At 42.9% G+C, this 21,653-nt stretch overlaps 2 long non-coding RNA genes across 2 annotated transcripts in view; both read left to right on the top strand.

The window, feature by feature from the left end:
• The window catches only part of LOC133208685 (uncharacterized), a 57,344-nt gene extending 43,961 nt beyond the window's left edge, over positions 1-13,383 (top strand). Inside the window, exon 3 of the long non-coding RNA XR_009724476.1 lies at positions 12,992-13,383. This is a non-coding gene — a long non-coding RNA (uncharacterized LOC133208685). The remainder of the gene's footprint in view (positions 1-12,991) is intronic.
• Positions 13,384-13,434: 51 nt separating this feature from the next.
• On the top strand, positions 13,435-19,433 carry LOC133208684 (uncharacterized). The gene is made up of 2 exons (XR_009724475.1): positions 13,435-14,833; positions 16,798-19,433. It is a non-coding gene; the product is annotated as an uncharacterized LOC133208684 (long non-coding RNA).
• Positions 19,434-21,653: the final 2,220 nt, after the last annotated feature.

Here is a 21,653-nt window from a genome sequence, read left to right on the forward strand (position 1 = left end):
AATCATACAGAGACTTTGTGTCTCCTATTAAAAGCAGCAACTTACGGCTGGTTAGTTTGTTTATTGAAAGTGTTTTATTAACACCGCACCTTGCAGCATGTGAAGAGTAGGACAAAATGAGATTATTTCTCCATCCACTTCCAGCTCAGGTTTTCTGCATAAGCAATTTGTATCATGAACTGTAAAAATACATGTGTCGGTGCCACAGCCTACGTGGAGCATAAGTCTCTCAGATCATGGGGAATGGTAAAAGAGAGTATCAGGTATTTCCAGACTTAAAAGGGTTCCTCACATAAATCCGAGTCAAAGATTAAACTCAAGCTTCACAAAGCTCACCTGCCTTTCTCTGTAGTGCTATGAAACAGCACCTTGGCTTCAAAGTATTTGGCTTTGGATCATGTGTGGGTGGTTTGCATCAGAGATGCTGGAGAAAGTCTCACCCAGTCCAGCATCATCCCAGTGCTTCAGAACAAGGCAGCAGCCCCCCAGACACACACACATGCATGTAGGAGCCCTCATTTTTCCTACACTGATAATTGCCTCTTAACATAATGCTAACTGAAACCCCTTTCCTAATGCTAGAGCCCCGGTGCACAAAGATTTTCTTGCTCCATTAAAAAGACAATTTTGCTCAAGCAGTAATGGAAAACGTCAAACTCAAATAGGAAAGTGGGTGCCTCTAAGTATTTCATATTTTACAGGAATATGTTTTAAATGAAATACTGCCTGACAGATAAATTACATTGGCTTTGCGTATGTACCCGGCTGATTTAGTGCTACCAGCAGTGCAGATGGTTGGCGACAACTTTGTAGGTGCTTAAACATCTTAGTACATGAATGCAATTTTTGCACTAATGCAAAACACTTGTGGAATGACCCCTACGATGTAATGTTTTCCATTGAGAGAACTGATCTGGACTTACAGAGAAAAAAAAGTAATATACAAATTACTTCAGGTAACCTGTAGCCTTTAAAAAGAAAAGAAATGCAATTATATCTGCTCTCTGCAACCACAGTTTAATGAAAACAGAAGTCTGAAATGGTCTTTCTAAGTTTCAGAACTTACAACAGGTCCCTACTTATTAACAGAGCAGTTGTACTAGCAATTTGTTTTTGTAATTATGTTCTTTGTGGTCTACACAGTTTTCAAACAGTGATGCAAAAAGGACAGCTGGAAATACTGCTCGTTGCTTACCTAATCCCCAGTGAGAATAAAAATAGATAACAGTAAATGAGACTGTATGTAGGAAGCGAAATTAACAGTCAAAGCTGAGATTTTTTTAAAAGACACAGTATACTTCAATGTATGCATTAAAAGATGGAGATGAAATGTATTAAATATCAGTAGGAATACTCGGCCCTTTGATTACATGAATGAGGAGCAGAGCTCATTCCTTGGCTTAAAACACCCTGGTCTCATAGAAAGCAAATAATGAGCTTGACCACAAAATGCTGATCTTTCCCATGAAAAAGTGAACACGGAGGCAAAATGGTTGCTCCATGGAGTTAACACTGGTTGTCCTTTCTCAGTTTATGTTTATTCTCAAAAGAAACTGCAGAGATTCATGTTTAAATGGTGATTTAAATAGACTTCAAAGCTGGTCACTTGCCTAGTAGCAGCGATTTACCTGGCAGAGAGGAGCTGTGCACACATCCTGGCTTGAGATAGGGAGGCTGAGTCTCACGGGAGGCCTGGAAATATTCAGTGTTGAAGAAACCCAGCCAACTTTAGAAGGTCTGGAAATATATAAGTTCCAGCTTGAGGCTTGCACAGCCGCACGATCAGTATGCACTTGAATATCCTTCCTTTGGTTTTCCGAGCACAATTTCCTTCATTTCATTTTAATTTGTAAGAACTGTGTTGGCGCTTGCCATCAGTATCTAAATCTCTTCAAAGCTTCGGTGTTGAAGGAGAGAGGTCGCCTGTAGCTGCACGCTGTGGCTGCACCTTCCCTCCATGAATCAAGGGCCACCAAGGCTTTGAGATTTTAGATTAACAAGGATTTTACCTGCATTTGCGTAACTAACAAGCCAGCCGGGCTACTGGCGGGTATCAATCAGCATTTCATTATGCCATTTTGCATTAGCTGAGGATGTGACCTGTGCTATTCCCTCCTGCAAAGCAACATCTCGTAGCTGTCATTTTACTGCAGCTATAAAGGTAAATGCATGATGGAGCTGGGAGCAGACATTTGCTCAGGGAAGCTCGCAGGAGCAGCGGGCAGCTCCCAACCCTGTGCCCGCAGCTTCCCTTCTTGCTATGGAGGAAAGGAAACCCTCAGAGAGTGTGAACCTCATTCCCTAACATCCATTTTCTTCCTGAATGTTCCTCCCAGGCCTGGGAGTGAAGAGCTGGGCTGCAGAGAATCCAAATGCATAAAGCACAACCAACAGGAAATTCACACTTTAGCGTGAGCAGGAGCCAAGTGAGATCATTGGGCCACCAGCTCATGCTCTGGCTGCGGCGTGGGTGCAGCGGGGTTGTGCGAGGCAAATCTAGGGTCAAACCAGTCCAAGCGCTGTGTTTAAGATCCTGATCAGGAACAAACTGAAACCAAAGGAAAAGCTCACCTTGCTTTAAAGGAAGACCCCAAAACAGTGCTTTTAAGTGTATTATTTTCTGAATGTGTCCAAAAGACCAGTGCGAGCATCCACGTTAGGAGATGATTCCTTGCACCTCTGCAGTGGTTTTCTCTGTTTTCGCGTACTTTGAGAAGAACGTACAGAACTAACCTGTTAGCTGCAGTTTTATACCCCCAGCTTTCTCTAACCAAATGCATCCATTCCTCTTTATGCTAATAGTTAATGAACAGTCTGCTAAAATAAATAAACCCCCTCAACTTCCCTAGAGGTGGGGAAGAGACTGCTTGCTCCTAGTCTGTAAAATTTGGCTGTGTGGAAAAAGGGTCTTTTGTGGATGGGGTTTTCTTAGTATTGAGGGAGGCAATATAAAGTGCGTTGCATTTTCCTTGAGGACTCAGTTTGCTGTATCTGAGGCCAGGTAAGAAAAGAACAAGAGGAAAGCCACTTGATTTTATGCCTGGAGCAAAGCAAAGTGGTTCAAGGCCAGAGTAAACATGAAGCAAATGAAAATAAAGAGCGGGAGAGAAGAGAGGTGCTGTGATTTAGCAATGAGCAGAGCTTGGAAGAGCCAGAGGCTCAGTTGCCTCCCCCTGGGGATGCCTGGGCTGCTGTACCTGCTGGCGCTGCCCGTCTTCCCAGCTCCAGGCAGAGCTGTATCCTGAGCCAATTTTCATCTATTCCAGGGATGCTCCATCACAGGTCGTTTCCAGCTCTGTCCTGCTGCACCGTGCTGGTAGTAGCTGGGTGTTTCTGATCACCTCCACAGACTTGGTGCTGTTCCACCTCTCGGTCTGGTTCCAGATGGCAGGATGAGGTTTCCTTGGTTTGATCTGTACTGCAGCAGACTTTTAAACAGTGTTTTGTTGTGACTGTTTCCAGCCCTGAGCTGAGCTCTGCTCTCAGAAAGATCACTGCTCAGAAAAGCAACCAACCGCCCCACACCCTGCCCCCAAGCTGTTGAGAATTTAATGTAAATGGCTTAGTGGGGGGGGGGGGGGGTATATTTGGGGTTTGGTTTTATGTCTGCATCTTATGGAGATATGTCTGATACTGAGATACCTGAATCAAATATGCTGGAGATACTCATACTTTCCCTGGATAAGACAAGCTGATCTAGTTAGATCTGTTGAGAGCAGGAGGTGGGACTATACAGCCTCTAGACATCCCCTCCAATAAGATCAGCAAAACCTAAAAATCCAGTTTTGATAGTCTTAAAGTTGACTTGTGAGATATGAACTTTAAGATGCACCTTATCCCATCAGGTATATGCAAAGTTATAGATTTTTCACAGCAACATAAAATCCCCTAAGGGCAAGCTTATTTTGGATATTTAGTCCACCAACCTGAACTACTAGGGACACTTGGGGTAAAAAAAGCCAAAACAACAAATAGCATACCTTTATTTCCTCTGAACTCACATGGCCAGAAAAGAAACAGTCAATAGTCATAGAGGATCATAGCTCCAGAAGAAGGGCAATCTGGATATTCAAAGTGAAAGGGATTTTCAGGATTATTTCTCATTTCCTCTTTTCTTGCAGATCCCCCCAAGAAGGGGAATGGGAAGCAAAGGTGGCTTCTCCCTCACTCTGGAAAAGGAATTGGACAAACTGCAATCACTGCTGAAGTTTCAGCCTACAAAATCTGTGCACAACCCAAATACTGCAGTTGGGCACCAGCATAATTTTCAGGGAAACCCTTTGCTGGCAGGGTTAACCGTATTTCTTGCTTCCCTATTGAGGCCTTTGGACCATGATGCTGCAAGTTTGCTAAACATAATCTGACATCAGAGTCCCATAATGCCGATAGAGCTTGTACTAAAGAGATGGGGACATTCTCAACATTATCAACACTATTGTCGGAACAAAAAGGGATATTATTCTTGGTTTAATAGCACTACTTGGGTGTAAGGAGCCTTGTGGAAATTTAATGGCACACCCACCACGCTGCTCATTCACAGCCAGCTCTCTCTGGTCCTGCTCTGAGCAGGAGGTGGGACTCCATTTGCTTCCCAACCCAAGTCACCCCAGGTTTCCATTCCTCCTGCTGTCTGCCCCCAGCATTTCAGTTGTTTTGGCTTTCATCTTTACATCAGAGGTCCCCAAGGCTGCAGGGCAGGAGTGGTGCAGCGGTTGTGGTGCAGGGCATATGCTCTGCAGACATTTCTAAGCAGAGCTCAGCTGTCTGCCTCCCTGAGACTTTCTTCTCCTTGTGCTTTCCTGCTGTTTCTTCTGTCCATCTTCTCAGCAGTCAGGATATATAGTTTTGACCCTCTGTCACCCCATGTGGGCAGGGAAAAAGCAGGAGAAGTCAGAATGGGAAACACCTCCCCACATTACTCTAAGCCCAAGCTTTGTAGGGAAAGCCAGACTCAAACCCAAGTGTGATCCTCACCCACACGAGGTCATAGTCATAAGCATCTTTAAGGAAACGTTGAGCAGGAATAGTCTGTGCGGCCAAGCTACAGAGGGAGCCCCGTTACACTCTATGGGGGGCTCAGCATTCTCCACCCTTTGCCTGGCTCAGACCCCAGTGTGCTGGTGAGCAGGGAGCAGTGGGTTGTGTTGTGCTCAGCATCTCTCATAATGAATCCCTGCGGTCCTGGCACGACCAGAGCCCTGTGCCTGTGGCAGGCACTGCTACCCCAGCAAAATTAAGGAGATCAGATTTACAAGGAGGATAATAAAGCCGAAGCATCCCCTGAGGCAGCATGCCTGCTGCCACCTTGGAAAGGGCTTGGGGACCACGATGAGCTCTGCAGCTATTCTGTGGGGATGCTGCTAGTGCCCACGGAGGTCTCCCCCCCATTTCCCTATGGAGGAGCAGTGTGCCATCTTCTCCAAAACAGAGCCGAACTGGCAAGTGCGATGAAAGCCACTGTGTGCCAACTCTGCAGGGCTGTGTGTGCCGCTTGTGATCCATCTGCAGAAGGCAGCACGTGCCAATGGCTGTGCACAGCATGGGCTGTGCCCAGGAGTCCAGAGCATGATTGAAAAAATCCCCCAAAACCATCCAATACCCCCATGTTCTTTCTTGCTGCCCTGCTTTTTCCCGCTTCAGGTTAAAATTCCTTATTGGCTTTAATCAAACCCAGGGGAGATTCATGAATTTGGTCAATTTAGGGATTTTTCTGGGGGGGAAAAAGTAAAGCAGGCATTTATCTATTTATTTATTTATTTATTTTAACTAAAATGGGAGGAAAAAAAAAAAGGGGGGGAGGATTTTGCCAAGCAGGTTTTCCCAGATTCTCATAGCGCTCCATTATGTGCCACTGTGTCTGGAGCAGGCTCCAAACCTGACTTCCAAACGACCTGGAAGGGGTCCTAAACCAATGTGGCCTGAGGCAAGTGGGAGCTCAGCTCTGTGGATGGCTGAAGCACTGGAGGAGACAGTCAGGAATCCCGAACTGCAAAAGCTGCTTCACCTCCAAAAGGCAGAAAAACTCATGGACTCTAGGCTGGTCATTTTAAAGGTGCTTAGCACATTGTTTTCCTGGGGATGTCTAAGTAAGACTCAGATTAAAGCCCCTGCTCAAAAGAAAAGAATAAGAGAAGTTATTCTATCATCTTGTTATCTCTCTGAAAGAAAAAAATGAAACAGTGGCAAATACACCACAATTGCTTTTTACCTTCCCATTACTCCAAATATTGAATCTAGCCATGGTTGAGTCCCAGATGGTGAAGCATTTAACTTCATTTTCTAACCTCTTTTGGGGCTCAGTTTAATTTATTAACAGGTTACTCTCAGGACAGATCACGCGACACGTAAGTGTAAATTGAACCAGGTATATCTGTGATTTACTAACTGGGTGACTTGCAAGCTCAGGAATAGTGGTCTTCTTGTACATGCTGCAGCTGGACAGGAGTTGTGTGTGTTGGATGCCTGTGGAGAAGGCAGGGATTGAGTCTGAAATCTTAAGGCTTTCCTTGCCTGCAGTGGTAGTACATCTTACAGCTCTTGTTACCTCTCTTCTGAGCTGTACAAGCAGCAAGCTCAGGTTTCATCTCCATTCACAGCCTTAGCCTTGGCCTGGAAGTGAATTTCTTCAGTAGTCACTGTGATAAACTCCAAGTTCAGAGCAAGCTGTACCTCCACTTCTCCTGTTGCAGTAACGCAGCATGCTGCCTGGTCTTACTGATGCTGCTTGAGCTGAGCGTACGCCAGAACTGGAAAGCCATCCTTATTTTCCCAGTCTTTTAATGCTTCTTTGTTGCAGCATTATTGCCATGTCAGGTTCTCTCTCAACACAGCTTAGTATCAGGATGGGGCACTACATCATTCCCTGCATGCTTCCCCACCACAGGCTCCTCTGCCTGGCTGAGGGTCCTTGAACATCTTTAATCACTGCTTCTCAGGGTCATGATACCAACAGCCACACTTGTGGTCGCCCTCCTAGTCCCAAAAGCCAGAATTTGTCACCTTATCGGGCCCATGCACAACATTCAGTAGGTGCCCATCATGAAATGAGCAGTAAACCCAAGGCAGAGCTGGTATGAAAGCACTGTCTCTCATTCCTGGGTGCAGCGCTTGTGCCTAGAACTCTGAAGTAAAGCCTTTCAAGAGGAGATGGGGAACCTCCTAGCTGTTTTCCCTGACGAAGAAGGAGTGACCAATGACTTCATTGCAAATGAAAGAAGAGGAACACGTGCCAGGGAGAGATGGTGGATGTGATAGAGCTGTTTTCTGCTCAGCTGCTATTTTATTGTAGCTTTTGGAGCTCACCAGCCTTGTGGTTATTAATTTATTATTATGTGAGTTCCAGCTGGTTTACCCATGAGCAGACAAACAGCCACTTGCTGAGGCTGGGAGTCAATGAATTTCACACTTCCTCATGGGAAGACCATCCACCCAAGCTGATGGGCACGGGCTCATGGCACACAGCAGGACTTGATGGTCTTAAGGGTCTTTTCCAACCTGGTTCATCCTATGATTCTATGATGCCTATGGCACGGGGAAAGGCAACTTGCAGTTTGGCAGGGGACCGGCCTGGATTGCCACAGCTGGGGGGAGCTGAAGAGCTGCTGAAAAGGGCTTTGGTTTCAATAAACCTCTTCCTCTAAGGCAGGGGTAGGGTTTTGTGTCAGGGAAGGGGGAGTGCAAAGAAACGGCCACATGGTTTAGGCCAGTCACTATAAATTATACCCACTCTTGCCTCGGTGCTGTGTCAAAGATGAAGTGAGCACGTTTTATTAGTAACAGAGAAAAACTCAGGCTCTCTGCTCCATGGGATGGGGAAGGAGTAGATGGCTAGCGAGGTTTTCCCAGCATCTCCCACAGATAAGCCCAATTCTTCCACCCTCGAGCAGCACCTTGATCTGGTATTTTGCAAGGCAGCAGACCCTGCCCCTTTCGTTTTCCCTGTCCAGCATTCATACTTGATGTTTAAATCAATTACGCAGACATTTAAGTCTCTTTCACATGCCAGCACATGGCCCTTGTAAGCCTTCAGGGTTGGGGGCGAAAAGGGGGGGGGGTGTTGGCTTTTGCGAGCAGTATGTACATTAATTCCAATGTAAAGAGCTGCAGTAAATCACTTAATGCCTGAATCAAGTTAGTTGTTGTTGTTTTGGTGAATTGGGATCATATTCGGGACTATAATAACCTAATAATGGACAGTGCAGGCATAGACCACACTGTAATGTATATTGTAGGGGAATATGGTAATAGTCTGAAATGGCAATTCTCCTAAATAAATAGCACATCAACTTACTTAAACCTAATCATAAATGGGACAAATTGGACCCATGTGCAAACAGAAACCTGAGCAGAACTCAGGAGTTAAAGAAGCCATTGTTTCCCAGCCTGACCCTGGGCAGAGAAAGCCTGTGTCAGGTTACATCTGTTAAAATGATTCTAATGCCAGCCCAGTATTTTAATTATAAATGTATAAAACATTTAATAAGAAGACATTCTGGGCTTACTAAGCCTTTAAAAACTGGATGTGGGTGGAGTGGGTAGAATGGTATTCCATGTGCCCCAGACTGAGTGCCAGCGTATAATGATTGAATGTTTTCCTGTAATAAATTGAAAAAATCTGGTTTGTAAGAATGGATCCAAATCACTTGGCATTAGAAAGGTAATTTGTTACCTAGCTTCCTCTTGGAAACGGGCTGCTTCCAAGTTTGCTGGAACTTAGTTTCTAGGGACTGCGGTGCCCAAAAAGAGAAAGAAAGAGCAACCAGGATGCTCAGGGCTCTGATGTTAAAACACACACACACATGCACGCATGCACACACACTGTTTTCTCTGCCTCTCTGGGTTTCTTTTTCCCTCCCCAGTTTTTCAGTCCTCCCTCTCATGGCTCCAAACCCAGGATTCAGCAGCCAAAAAAAGAGGGGAAAAAAAAAAATAGGTTACTCAGGACAAAAGCCAGATCTATAGCCACCTTCTTTGTACCTTTCCAAATCTCAAGCCTGCTTAATTATGATTAATTGCCACATGGATAATCAGATACAGTTTCAAAAGGTTGGAGATGACAGTCCAAGGACACCAGGGAAGAAGGAAGGTTCGCCTTTGTTACAAGCAAAAAGAAAAAAACCCCGCACAGGTCCCTTCCTCAGCCCATAACCTTTTCTTATTTTAACAATTCCAAACGGAATTAATACCATCAGTATATTGTTCCCGCTCCTGGGAATTGAACTTCAACTGTACAATTTCTGCAGCTGTCAGTTTTTTCAGCCCTCCTGTCAATAACGCAATGTTGGGGTGCCCTTCCTCTTGAATGAAAGCAGTTTCAAGTTTCTGCTTTATGTCTGTGCTTTCTGGGTGGTGTGACATGATGAGAAAGTATAAGAAATAATAACAGCAGTTAAAAAGCTTCCACTCTTGACTTAACTGGATCAAATGTAATAGACTACAGTCTTTTCTCCTGATTTCCTTTGCTTGTTTTAGAAAACACTGTGAAAAGTGCAGGAGATTTTGTCTTGCCAGCTCTTTCCTCCATTTAAAATCCCTTTGGCTAAGTCAAGGATCACAGTATGTCATTTCCAGCCTAACAGAAGTGCTGGGCCTTGTTCAGCTCCTATTACTAGGAGGCAAATCCCTAGGTTGCAGGCGCCAGTGTTTCTGCGTTTGGCTCCTTTCCCAGTATTGTTTCCTTCATTACATTCCAGAGTGCCTCTCAGCCAGTTAATGTTTGCACTGGGAGGTCCAAATATCCAGCAATCAGCACTGAACTTTCCTCTTTTTGTTGAGAATTGCAGGTTTCAAACGCAATCACTGGCTTTAAAGAAAAACTTACAGGTGAACACAACAGCGCTAATTTCCATTTTATTCACAAACAGTTATATTTTCTGCAGTTTCTCCATATGCACTCGTAAAAAGCTTCCAAGGAGATGCCTGGTTTTTCCAAGGCTTGTAGGGGCTGGAGCTGTTTTACGGATCGGGGGGTCAGCGCTGCCCTCTCCCACACACCCCACAGCCCATTAACACAACAACTCCCATGCTCAGGCATTATCCGGCTCCTAATAACACAACTGCATTCTCATTTTCTATTAAAAACATAGGGAGCTGAAAATGGATGCACTCATTTGGATCGGAGAAGGGTCGGAGCGTTCGCCCAGGCTCACGCCTCACTCCCGTGAGTGCAGGGTGGGAGGTTCGGTTTCTAAATGACTTCTGCTGTCGTTTAATTTCTAAGAGTACAGACAAGTTGCAGCCTTTTGTGCTGTTTGCATCTATGGCATGGAGGGGATTCATGCGCTGGGTTTTCTGTGAAGTGATTTTCCCATATGTCTGACTGGGGGTGGCTTTGGGTTGCTCCAGGGGCTCCAGTGAGACACACATAGGATGGATGGGCACCCCTGAGAGCAGCACCCTTGTTCTCTCTCCTGCCACCAGAAACTCCTGTAAAGAGCAAGAAAAGTTTCTGTACATGGACAGAGAATAAAACATTTTATTTTTATTTCTTCTATTTTATAATTGTTACTATTTTATTTTATTTTTAGTTTAATTTTAGCTATCTCATCTTGTTATTTCATTTATTATTTATTTATTTACATTCCCTACATTCTACTATCATATCATTATATTATTAAAATATATTTATTTCTATTTACTTTTATTAATGTTTTTTTGTTTATATAAGAGCCTGTATGGTCAGGACAAGTGGAACTGCTTGAACCTGCCCGAGGGGAGACTGAGATGAGCTCTTAGGCAGAAGCTTTTCCCTGTGAGGGTGCTGAGGCGCTGGCACAGGGTGCCCAGAGAAGCTGTGGCTGCCCCATCCCTGGCAGTGCTCAAGGCCAGGTTGGACACAGGGGCTTGGAGCAAGCTGCTCCAGTGGAAGGTGTCGTAACTTATGACAGGGTTTGGAGCTGGGTGAGCCTTAAGGTCCCTCAACCCAAACTAGGCTGGGATCCTATGGTTTTCAGAAGCTGTGTCAGGCTGTACCTTAGGCAGTTTTAGTTGTAATACAGGAAGACTTTTGATAAGGCAGCCCTGTATAGTTTACTTTCCATGGGTTTACTATTAAGTTTCAAGAACTAGTTGTGGGTCATAAGCTCGATTAAGCAATTAAAAAAAGTCCAGAATATTTCCTTGTGGGGAAAGGAAAACGAAAGGTACAGGTTAGGAAATCCTCAGTGTTTTCCATAAAGCCTCTGGCTATGTTTCCACCCATGATCATATGTCATATGGATGGTGTCATTGCCTCCTAAGGGTGCTAGCTCACAGCGATGATATCGAATTCATGGAAGTGTATATGCTCAGAGAGAATACTAATGTTAACTCAGTCTAAATAACAACACTGCCAAAGGAGGAAAGCAAAAGATGAAATACAGTGGATTTCAGGAGGCAACAAGCTCTCATTTATTAAGATCACAGGCATTTTACAGGTTACAAATCATAAAGCAGAAATAACTTCATAATATACAGGTCAGGAATGTGCCTGGGATATTGAGGAACTATTTCCTTGGCAATAATCTGCCACAGATAGTCAGAAGCGTGCATTTTCTGGCACAACAAATCATTGCTGATTAATTTTGTCTGCCTTTGTCTCAGGGAAGCAACGAGACACTTCGCTGTGTATTTTGCACTTACTCTACTTCCGTGCTATTCTTTCTCAATGCATAATTTTTTTTTTGCAAGATAGGCCAAACACAATACTCTTTGTTTTACCTCTTTGACATCATTTTTTGCCTGAGCACAGCCTGTCTGCATTCAGGGATGTTACATGTGCAAAGCTGAGGTACATCATCTGTGGTAGCCCAACCTGCAGGGTGATACCGGAGGATGTATTCAGTCCCCAGGAGCAGGAGAGAGGAGCATCCCTCCTCTGCCACCGCTGGTATTGTTCCCATCTGTGCCACTGCTGAGGAGGTGTAGAAGGGTGCCTTCGTAATAGACACAATAACAGCAGCAACAAACTGGGATATTTTCTTCTGTGCTGGCACTCAGCAGCAAGTCCCAGGGTGGGTTGTGTAAATCAAAGTAAGAAGAGAAACTGGAGTTCTTGCTTGAGGAGCAGCAAAGCAGGGCTGGATGCAGCTGTGAAGTCGAGGGAAGGGCTGCACGGCACTGTGGCATCTTTCCCCACGCTTTATTTATTGCATCCTAGAGGCAGCAGGGCTGGATGGTGGTCTGCCTCATCGGCCTCATGTAGGAACTTCACAGCATCCCCAGAAGGACAATAGATATGATAAATGCCAAAGGCAATGTCAAACCCCATAACTTTCCTAATATTAACTTAATATTCACAGCTATTAAACATCAACAGATCAGAAATGGAGTATCTCCAAAGCAGGTGTAAACTTCCCTGGGCTCCCTGTGCTGTTGGTGTGAGACAGCAGTGTGTGTTGCTATCCCTGAATATGCTCTTCACTTTCTCAGAGTATTTGTACTTCTGATAGAGATTCTCCATTCCAAATTGGTTATGATGAGTCAGTCTGAAATGGAGAGACTTGTGAGATAGGTGTGGTTTGTCAGGGCTCAGAAGAACACACGCAGGAAAGATTCATTGCTTTGATGGACAAACAAGGAGCAGAAATGTCCAGAGGAGGGAGATTCGGGAGATACAATCATCAGGGGAAGGCATTCCCATGGGAACAGGTGGGGGCAATAGTGCCCTTTCAAAACTGTAATTGTAAGGTAACCAAAAAGCTTTATGTAATGGTTTGTGAGCACTACAAGATTTGGAGAGAAAGATGAATTCTGCTGCTTAAATGCCTTAAACACCCTTCATAGTGCACAGGCTCCTTAGTTCACAGCAAGGGTAAGTCAGAATCAGATTTTGGGGACAAAATATGAGCCCTCCTGCAGAACAAGATCTGGTGATATAAACCACCCACCACCTGCATGATGGATCAGCCCTTTGAGTCCTTTGGTCAATACATTGGTCAATACCTGACCAGAAAGGCTCGTGGGCTTGACTTATCCTCCTTAGCTGAAGCTGGGTTGGTTTTTCTTGTTTCAGGTATGGCAGCATCTCCAGAAGTCTTCCCCCGCCTCCATATCTCCCAAATGAGATAAAACTAATGAACCCCGACCATGGGCGCTGCTGCCTGAGAAGCGCGGATGGGGAAGCCTCTGCTGCTGTCACGGGTGGCTGCAGCAATTCCCAGTGCTCCTTCGTGCTTTGGGAAAGTAGAGGAGATTTTCATGGAAGAGCTTCCTAACTGGGGCTGATAGAAACCTGGAGAGGTGGCTCGTTTCTCTCTTTACCCAGATTATCTTCCATGCGATTGAAGTCATCACAGAAAATAGCTTTGTTGTTACAGCTTCTGTCGTCAATACTCGCCTCCTATTTGCATTCCCAGAGCTCCCACCTTCATCCTCATCACTTCCTCTCTTCAGAATTATAACAAAACCAAAACCAATGTGTTCATTACATTTCCTCCAATTCCAAAAAAAAAAAAAACCTGAAAGAAAACAAACAGCGAGCAGATGCTGATTTCCTCACTTAACTGCACATATTTTATAGTAATTCTCTCTGATTTTCTCCCAAGACACCCACCTGACCTTCGTTTCTCTCCAGTCTCTCCTAGTAGTGGCCAAATGTTGCTAATCGTGTAAGATTCAGCTCATGGAAATAGGTTGCAACTAAGAGAAATTTACCCTTTGACCTTAATGCCTTTGCATGCACAATAGAGACCAAGACAAGTCTTTGCTAAAAGGAATGCATTTTTCTTGGCAAAACCTGATTCTTAGACCAAACCAAATTAATGCTGTGAAGAGAATTCATTTTTGCTGTTTCACAAAAGCAACACAAAAACAATAATTCAGTGATTTGAGAATGAAGAATGGCAAAACACATTTTCCAAGAATTTTCAAGGAACTAAAAATGGATCATAAATATCATCATAAGTATTTTTGCTTCTCTCTACATAACCGAGAGTGATTTCCAAGCATGAATTAATTTAGAATTAATGCACTGTGATGAAGCAGGGATTAGTTAGCCCAGAATTTTTCGGAGTTGTCCGTAGACAATTTAGTTGGGAGAGCATCTCCACAGCGCATCCTTTTCCATTTCTGGTGGGAGCTGAAAAATCTCTATGGTAACTAAAACAATAATCTACAGAGGAAAAAAGAGAAAGTTTGGAAAACTGTTGAAATGAATTTCAGCTGCCTTTGTGATCTGAAAATAAAGAGGAGGCTCCACATCATCCAAGCAGTCAGTTTTTCGTGCATCACCAAGTCCTTTGCAGGGCATCACTCAGCCATGACCGGTTCAGGCACATTTTTAGCTGGACGGGCTGAGATGCAGTGAGCTGAAGTGAAGTGTCTTGCTCACACACCAAATCTGTTGCAAGACCTGGGAACAGAACTTCCTTGCTTTTCCCATCCACAAAGAGCAAAGCTTATATTTTTCAGTCTAGATTACTATTTTCTTTTTTGGATTAAGGAAAACAAATGTGAGAGAGAAAGAAAACTGGTGACTCATTGCAGTTTCTTTGCTGAAACACAGCTGCCCTTGTCACAGGAACATGATTCTTAGAGCCTGCATCCAAAATTTATTGCAAAATAAAACTGGAACTTTTAAAAACAACCAGGCTAAATGATGTTTCTAATTCTCTTTTAATACGTATTTGTGAGTGCAGGTCCAGGCTCCAGCCAGGATCAAGGGTAGGGCTGGAAACTCAAGAGGAACTAAGTTCTTGTGAAATGTTCAGGCAGATTTTGCAAACCCACACAGACTGCATTGGCTGGACAAGCTGCAGAATTAAATATGTGTTTTTTAAAGCTGTGATGCTTCTGGACCTTCTGGGATTCCTTCAGTGACAGGTCAATATAATAGCACCCACACCACCACCCAAAGGTAGTATTGAATCTGTTCTCGGGTATTGTTTTGGTGGTGTGCAGTAGGTCCTGAATCCAATGAACCCAAATCAGGAAACAAAAAGACCACGTACACGTGTAAAACTACTCCTAACTTCAGTGGTGCAATCTCTCCATTCTAGGAAAAACATTTCTTGCTTTGTTAAAGCCTTTCTGCTTTCAGAACACTAAGATCTTATGTCTGACTTGCTTAACGTTGAATTGCCACCTCTCTGATGTTAATAATTAACTCATTAGCTAAGTGCCATACTTACATATATTAGGGGTAAACCTGCCTCATTCAGGAAACCTGCTCAGAAGCAACAATCACTGGTTGGAGGAGTATCTCATAAGCCTAAAGCCTGAGCTTACACTTAAATAAGAGTTACACAGTTTCCCCTGCACAGTGCCTTACAGAGAAGGGAAAAAAAGTATTAAAGGGAATCAAGAAGAGGAATGCTTCTGAAACACCTTTTACTCATCCTGAGTAAAATAGAAGGAAAAATTTGCCATGTGAGTAAGCCAGGTGTGATCAATATTTGCAACCTCCCATTCATTTAATAGGCAAGCTCAGTAAGAAAAATGTGCAGAAGGTATACAGAGAGAGAGTGCAGAGGAATGTGGAAGATGGGAGGGAGAGAAAGATGACCTGGTTTTGCTTCCAAGCTAATTTTACATCACATTAACTATATTTAGTTGCATTTCTCTTTAATAGGGTTGCAACTGTTGGACTGAGATTTTTATTGTTGTTTTCTGAGTAATTTAAATTTCCAAGAGTTGGTGGTTGTTGTTTTTTTTTTTTTTGTTTGTTTGTTTTTTCCCTAAGACTTCATGACCTTCTTCCATGAGTTTATTTTAGATATAGTGGAATGTCCCAGAGAAAATTCCAAATGGTCCTTAATATATGAAATGTTTCCAGAAAGGAGAAATTCTCAGTGGACTATGAAACTATTTTTCAATCATGGTGTATGGCACACAAACCACATCTGAGTTTTTTTTTCAGTAGGAAACTATTGCCCAGTGGGTTAAAAGAAAATAAAGGATAATGGGATTTTTCCGTGAGGCTGGAGCTGTTCACAGGGGTTTCCTCCCCACTAGATGTCACTGGAACTGTTTGAAATGTTTGGAACAAACAACCCCAAATTCCCCAGGTTTTGAGCTTTCTTACAAACACAAGACTTGGACCAGGTTGCTTTCAAGCTCTGCTTTGGCTCATGAGCTTTGTAAGGGAAGCCAGACTGATAGATGTTAATCATGAGAAGTTCATGGTTTGGCATGTATTTGGGGAAAATGCATGTGAAACTCCTGAAATTTGGCATTGTGCGTGGAAGTTTTGCCCTTCATTGGGAAAACCAAATGGAATCCAAGAAAACACCTGGACACGGTTACAGTTTGGTTGGAAGGATTCAAGCAAAAAGCATGGTCCTGCAGAAAACATGTTGCACCTTCTTCAGGGACAACCATATCATGAAGTGCCACTGGGGTTTGAGCCATCATCAAATCCACCATAAAGAAATAACAGATAAATAAAGTCTGACATCTTTTGCCATTCAATTTTCCATGCTGTCCTCCTCAGCAGCGCCAGTGTTCACCCCATGCCGCTAAGGAAAGCTGCACCTTCTCAGATTATTTGGGCTACTATTTAAATTCTCCTTGTAGTTCCAATTGACTACAGGAATCTTCTTCCATTCTTATTCAAAATTCAGTTTAGTGTGATTATGTGGCCATGCATCAAATATGGCAGTATAATATGTCCTTTCATCTACTTGCCATAATACATCCCTTTTAGTGCCACATAAATCCCTGAAAATATTGCTGTCTTCTGCTCTTGAGATTCTTCATGTGCCTCTTTGCCTTACTGCTTTCCTCTTCTATTGTTTCTCCAAGCTGAATTAATTCGCTCTTGGGGGGGGGGCCCCCCCCCCCCCCCCCCGCTGCTGTGCTCTTGCTACTGCTTCTGAGCAGACACCGATGAAACAGCAGCCTTTCCAGAGCCAGAAAGGAGCCAAGAACAGCCCAGCTGTTGGCACGGCAGCATTCCCAGGAGCGCCAGCGCCTTGGCTCTCGGCTCACGGATGTGGCTGCTCCAAATCGCTCCATCTCCTCCTGCACAGGCAGCAGGGAGCAGCTCCTGGCTGGCAGTGCCTGCTGTCAGCAGACGTCCTCGCAGAGCTGAGGAAGCTGTGATTGAGGAATTACAGCAGTCAGCGTGGTGCTCCTGATCCTCCCAGACCAAAGCAGCGCCCCAGAAAGGGTTTCTGCTTTGCTGCAGGACTCGCTGGTGTGCTGCTGCTGGGAGACCCACCGGTACCATGGAGGTTCTGAGCACTGCCCTGGGGTGCTAAAGAGCTGCTGTTACTTCCAGTGGCAATTTAACCCATGCGTATGAGTTACATTACAACAGGATGGATTTATTTTATGTAGGCAGCTACAAGCAGGCACCAAATACCACGAAGCTCCTTCCATCCGCAAAAGTGTAAGCTTTGCATCAAAACACTGACGTCTGCTTCTTCTTCGTTGAAACTCTTCTTTCTCTAAGATTAATACATCTTCATCATGTTGGCTCCTCACCTTGCTTCAGACAGGCAATGGAGGGCACCAGCCTGGCCATGCCTCGTGTTCCCATGTACCTGCCTGGCTACCCTCCTGTGTTTCACAGAGCACACACCAGCTTTGCCTTGTTAATTGATTAGTAACCTAATTGTACCAATTCGGCATAATCCCCGGTAAGCATAATTGACTTATGTGGAGCAAACGCAACAAAAAAAGGGTGTATTTCCATATACTTCTTCTGTATTATGTCGCTGTTACATTAAGCCAGCAAACTTTCAACCTCCTCAATATTCAGTAAATTTAAGAAAATGAATTGAAGATACTTGCTTATTTTAATATGTACTCCTGAAGACATTTTCCAATTCTTTTTATGGTTTAATTAAAGCCTTATGGCAATGGTATGCTTCTTTCTACCTACTATGCCAGTGGTTAAAAATTACAAGGCTTCAAGTACCCTGCATGCCTTTAATTGCTCTGCTGAAGATAAAAGAACAGCAATATTTTTATCACAACCATTACAGCAGGCAAAATTAAAAATGCCCCTTACTCATGTGAGCAGAGCAAGTCCATATCTCCCACACTGCCCCTGCCCCATGCCTGCATCCCACCGCCCCACTGGTGTCCGCACTTTAACTCCATTTCACAGCCTGTTTAGGGGAGCATTTTGTTCTGCTGCATGCCCCAATGAGCAGAAGAACTTCCCCACCCCATTTCTTAACATTAAAGCAGAATAAAGTGTAGAAATCTCTAAATTAAGAAAGTACTTGAAGAGTACATTCAGCACAGGACAATGCAGAGGAAGGTTACAAGTATATTAGGATGAGGGCACCACAATTATATGAAGAAGTCTGGAGAGAAAAGATTACATTGTTCTGACAACAACATTTTTCAAACATTTAGACCTTTAATATCATTAATTTAAAGTACAAGATTAAATATTTTATGCAAATATTAGACAACAGCAAAGAGCTCCGCATATTAGGATTTAAAACAAATTGAAAGCATGCAAGACATATTCATTTCTTAAGCAGTTTAGTTAAAAAATCGGTATTGTCTCTATTAGGATTAACTGACAGTAACTCTTTGTGTTCAAATGGATTTAACTTCACTGTGGTTTGTTTTCCAGATATCATTGTCCTCCAATAATCGTGGATAAAGGGAAATGTAAAAGGACAGATCAAGTAAAAAATATATCTTCACATCATAAACACAGAATTATGTTTAAATTTCATTACTAAATGGGATTTCAGCTTCATATACCATGCCTAATCCCACACTATAAAAGATGTATAAAACCTCCTGACAAATTCTAACAGACTTTGTGGAAGTTGCATATATTGATTAAAACATCAAGCAGTTACATACAAACCAATAATGAATTACTTCTTGTTGGAAGATAAAACTTTGTGATATTTAAAATTACAGACTTGAAAGTAAGTAAAATTACCCCTAATTATGCAGAAGGGAGCAACACCTTAGCAGTAAACAAGATAAGCACCTCAAACAGCACTAATAATTTTAATTAACATTTCCTAGTTTCCTTTCACCTCCTCTCAAGGTCATCTGCTACCTTTTCCTTGTGCAACATTACAGCACGGTGTTAAAAACTTACATTCCATTACTAATCACTTTGATAAGCCAAAGAAAAAAATACTTTCCAGGAAAGATTTTTATTTTAAATCACTTAATTGTGTGCGAAAACAAATATTGCATTGGGTAAAGCTGTCGAGAAAGCTTTTGCAGTGAATTGCTATCAGACATCAGATTCCAACAGCTGGGATTCGGTCGCTCATTTGGGGCCTGATTCTGCACACCAGAGGCAAAATTCCTCTGGGAGCTCTGCAGAAACCCATTCATATTTCAGGTATAAATTTAAACATTTGGATTATACCCAAACTGTTGAATATTCAGATCGTAATCAAAGTTCAAAAGACTCCTAAAGTGTGAACACTGAAAGGGAAAATTTGGCAAAATGTGATAATCTACACAGTATTTCTGTTATTTTTTTTCCTTGAGCACCAATTAATAAATGTACATTCAAGATTTATGATTTTGCTGAAATGTTTCTTTTCTAGAAAGTCCAAAAGTTGGTAGGAAAAGGGCTTTGTTATATCAGTGGGTTTGTTCCATGCCACAAATTTAATGTACGAGGTCACTTGGAATATAATGTGTAGTGAAAGAATCTCATTAGGCTAAAATGAATGTAAAATGTGTCAATTTGATCCAAATGAGAACTGTAGTAAAACCATGTTTGATGTTCATGTGCAATAAATCTTTAACATTTGTCTGTAAAGTATTAGAGAACCCATAGGGAAATCTCTATTTGTGATAGCTGCACATTTCCAATGATTTTTCCTATAATCCTTTGTTGACATTTAGCATATGGTAACAGAAAAGAAGATCCTAAAATGAGAATTGTTACTTATTATTCTAAGGTAAACAAGATGGACACCTTGCATGTAGGTTTCTGAGAATGATGAGATTTATGAAAGCATCCCTCCATCAGGAGCTCATCTTTCAGTCCCTCCTCAGTGAGGAAGTATGACATCAAAGGTGCCCTACCTGGCCGTTAGTCAAGTCAATGTTAAACTGTCTGATGGCCTCATCCTGCCAGTTGGGCTTTATTTTGATATATTCATATTGTTAATTACTGTTGTATTTCAATTTTCTCTCTAGTATTTTTGTTCATTCATAATAGCTTTACGGTTCAGTGGACCGAAATGACTAAAATGAAAGATTTCCAAGATTTCTTCTGGGAGTAATTTACAAAAGACCACAATTTTTTAATTGCTCCTGATGTTTAGTTCTGGATATCTGGAAAAGGAGAAATCAGCCCAACTCTTTTAGTTGCCACACCAGCCGTATCTGATATGTATTTTTCTGATCACTCTCAATTGCTTTGTCCCTTATTTTTAAAGCTGTGTTATAGCAGTGTCATGGTGTTTATATTTCTGCAGCTCACACTTGCTTTTGCAAGAGAATTACGAGCTATTTATGTCCTTTGAGGAGGCTCAGGGAATAATGGGTGAAATGTCAGAAACAATTAAGAAAAATGGAGGCATTTCATTTAACCAGTAGAAGAAATACATAACTTTTGCTGAATGGCTGGACTTGAAGTGCCACCAGATTGTTACAATATGAGTTCTGGCTACCGATTATCACAAAGTTTTATATAAAAAAAAACCCAACCTTACAACACTTGCATGCCAAAGGTTGCAACACAAGCTTTGGCAGGAAACACGAAAATGCTCCAGCATGGGAAAAGTCTTAGAGCAAACTTGCATCTGTGCTGATTTACGTTTTTACGCCGAAGCAACAGCAGCTTTCTGAAGCCAAGGCATGACTTTATGGCTGTAGTAACAATACTCGCTGGGAAGCTGTGCAGCATCAGCCCAGCCATGCCCTGACAAACCCTCTTCCCCATGTTCCCCCCCAACCACACCAGCCGTTTTTTTATAGCATTTGTCCATCTCGTTATTGCTGTGCAGGCCCTTTATCAATAAATGTGGTGTTCTCGGTCGAGTTTTCTTTGGCTTGCAGTCTGCTTTACAAAACCACTGCATACTTGACAGTTTGCCCTAGTTAAGAATTCTTTGGTCAGAGAAAGCCTGGAGAATGAAACAGTATCTGGTGTTGTAAAATCTTGACCAGATTCTGAAATATTGCCTAAGCCCCTGTCAACTCGAAGGTGATTTCTCCAGGTCATGGTTTAGAGGGGAATTGATGGTACAGTCTGCTGCCTGCTCGGTCTGCACTATATCTTTTTCAGGAGTGCACACAGTCACCTTTAGCATTCACTGCTTTCCAATCCTCTCTATTTTTGACAGTACATTTACTTCCATACATAGATTACAAGCCACACATAGGGAAACCAATCCAGACAAAATGCCTATCTGTTTACTGCTTTTTCATTCCTCTATATGCAGGATTATCAATTACCTAATAACCCTGGGAAAAAAATCCACCTGAGGCTGAAGTAGGCATAGTAATAATACCCAGAGCTACACCAAACCACCAAACTGATCACCCCAGCTCCCACAGTGCTATTCTGATGGTGTCAGGTCCATTATCCAGCTTTTACAACTGAAGAAACTGAGGCACAGGCAAATGAAAGGTCTGGCAAAAGTAAATTTGATATACAATACAAATCCCGTTGCAGTGCCTTTCCTGTCCAAACACCGTCAGGGGGACCAAACTCATGACATGTCTAGCAGCTGTGAAATGAAAACCCATGACTAGTGATAGAAAGCCTCTAGTAATATATATAT

This window comes from Neopsephotus bourkii, unplaced genomic scaffold (assembly GCF_033783945.1).
Source record: "Neopsephotus bourkii isolate Nb327-2 ecotype Australia unplaced genomic scaffold, CSIRO-AGI_Nbou_v1 NB_274, whole genome shotgun sequence".
Classification (NCBI taxonomy): domain Eukaryota; kingdom Metazoa; phylum Chordata; class Aves; order Psittaciformes; family Psittacidae; genus Neopsephotus; species Neopsephotus bourkii.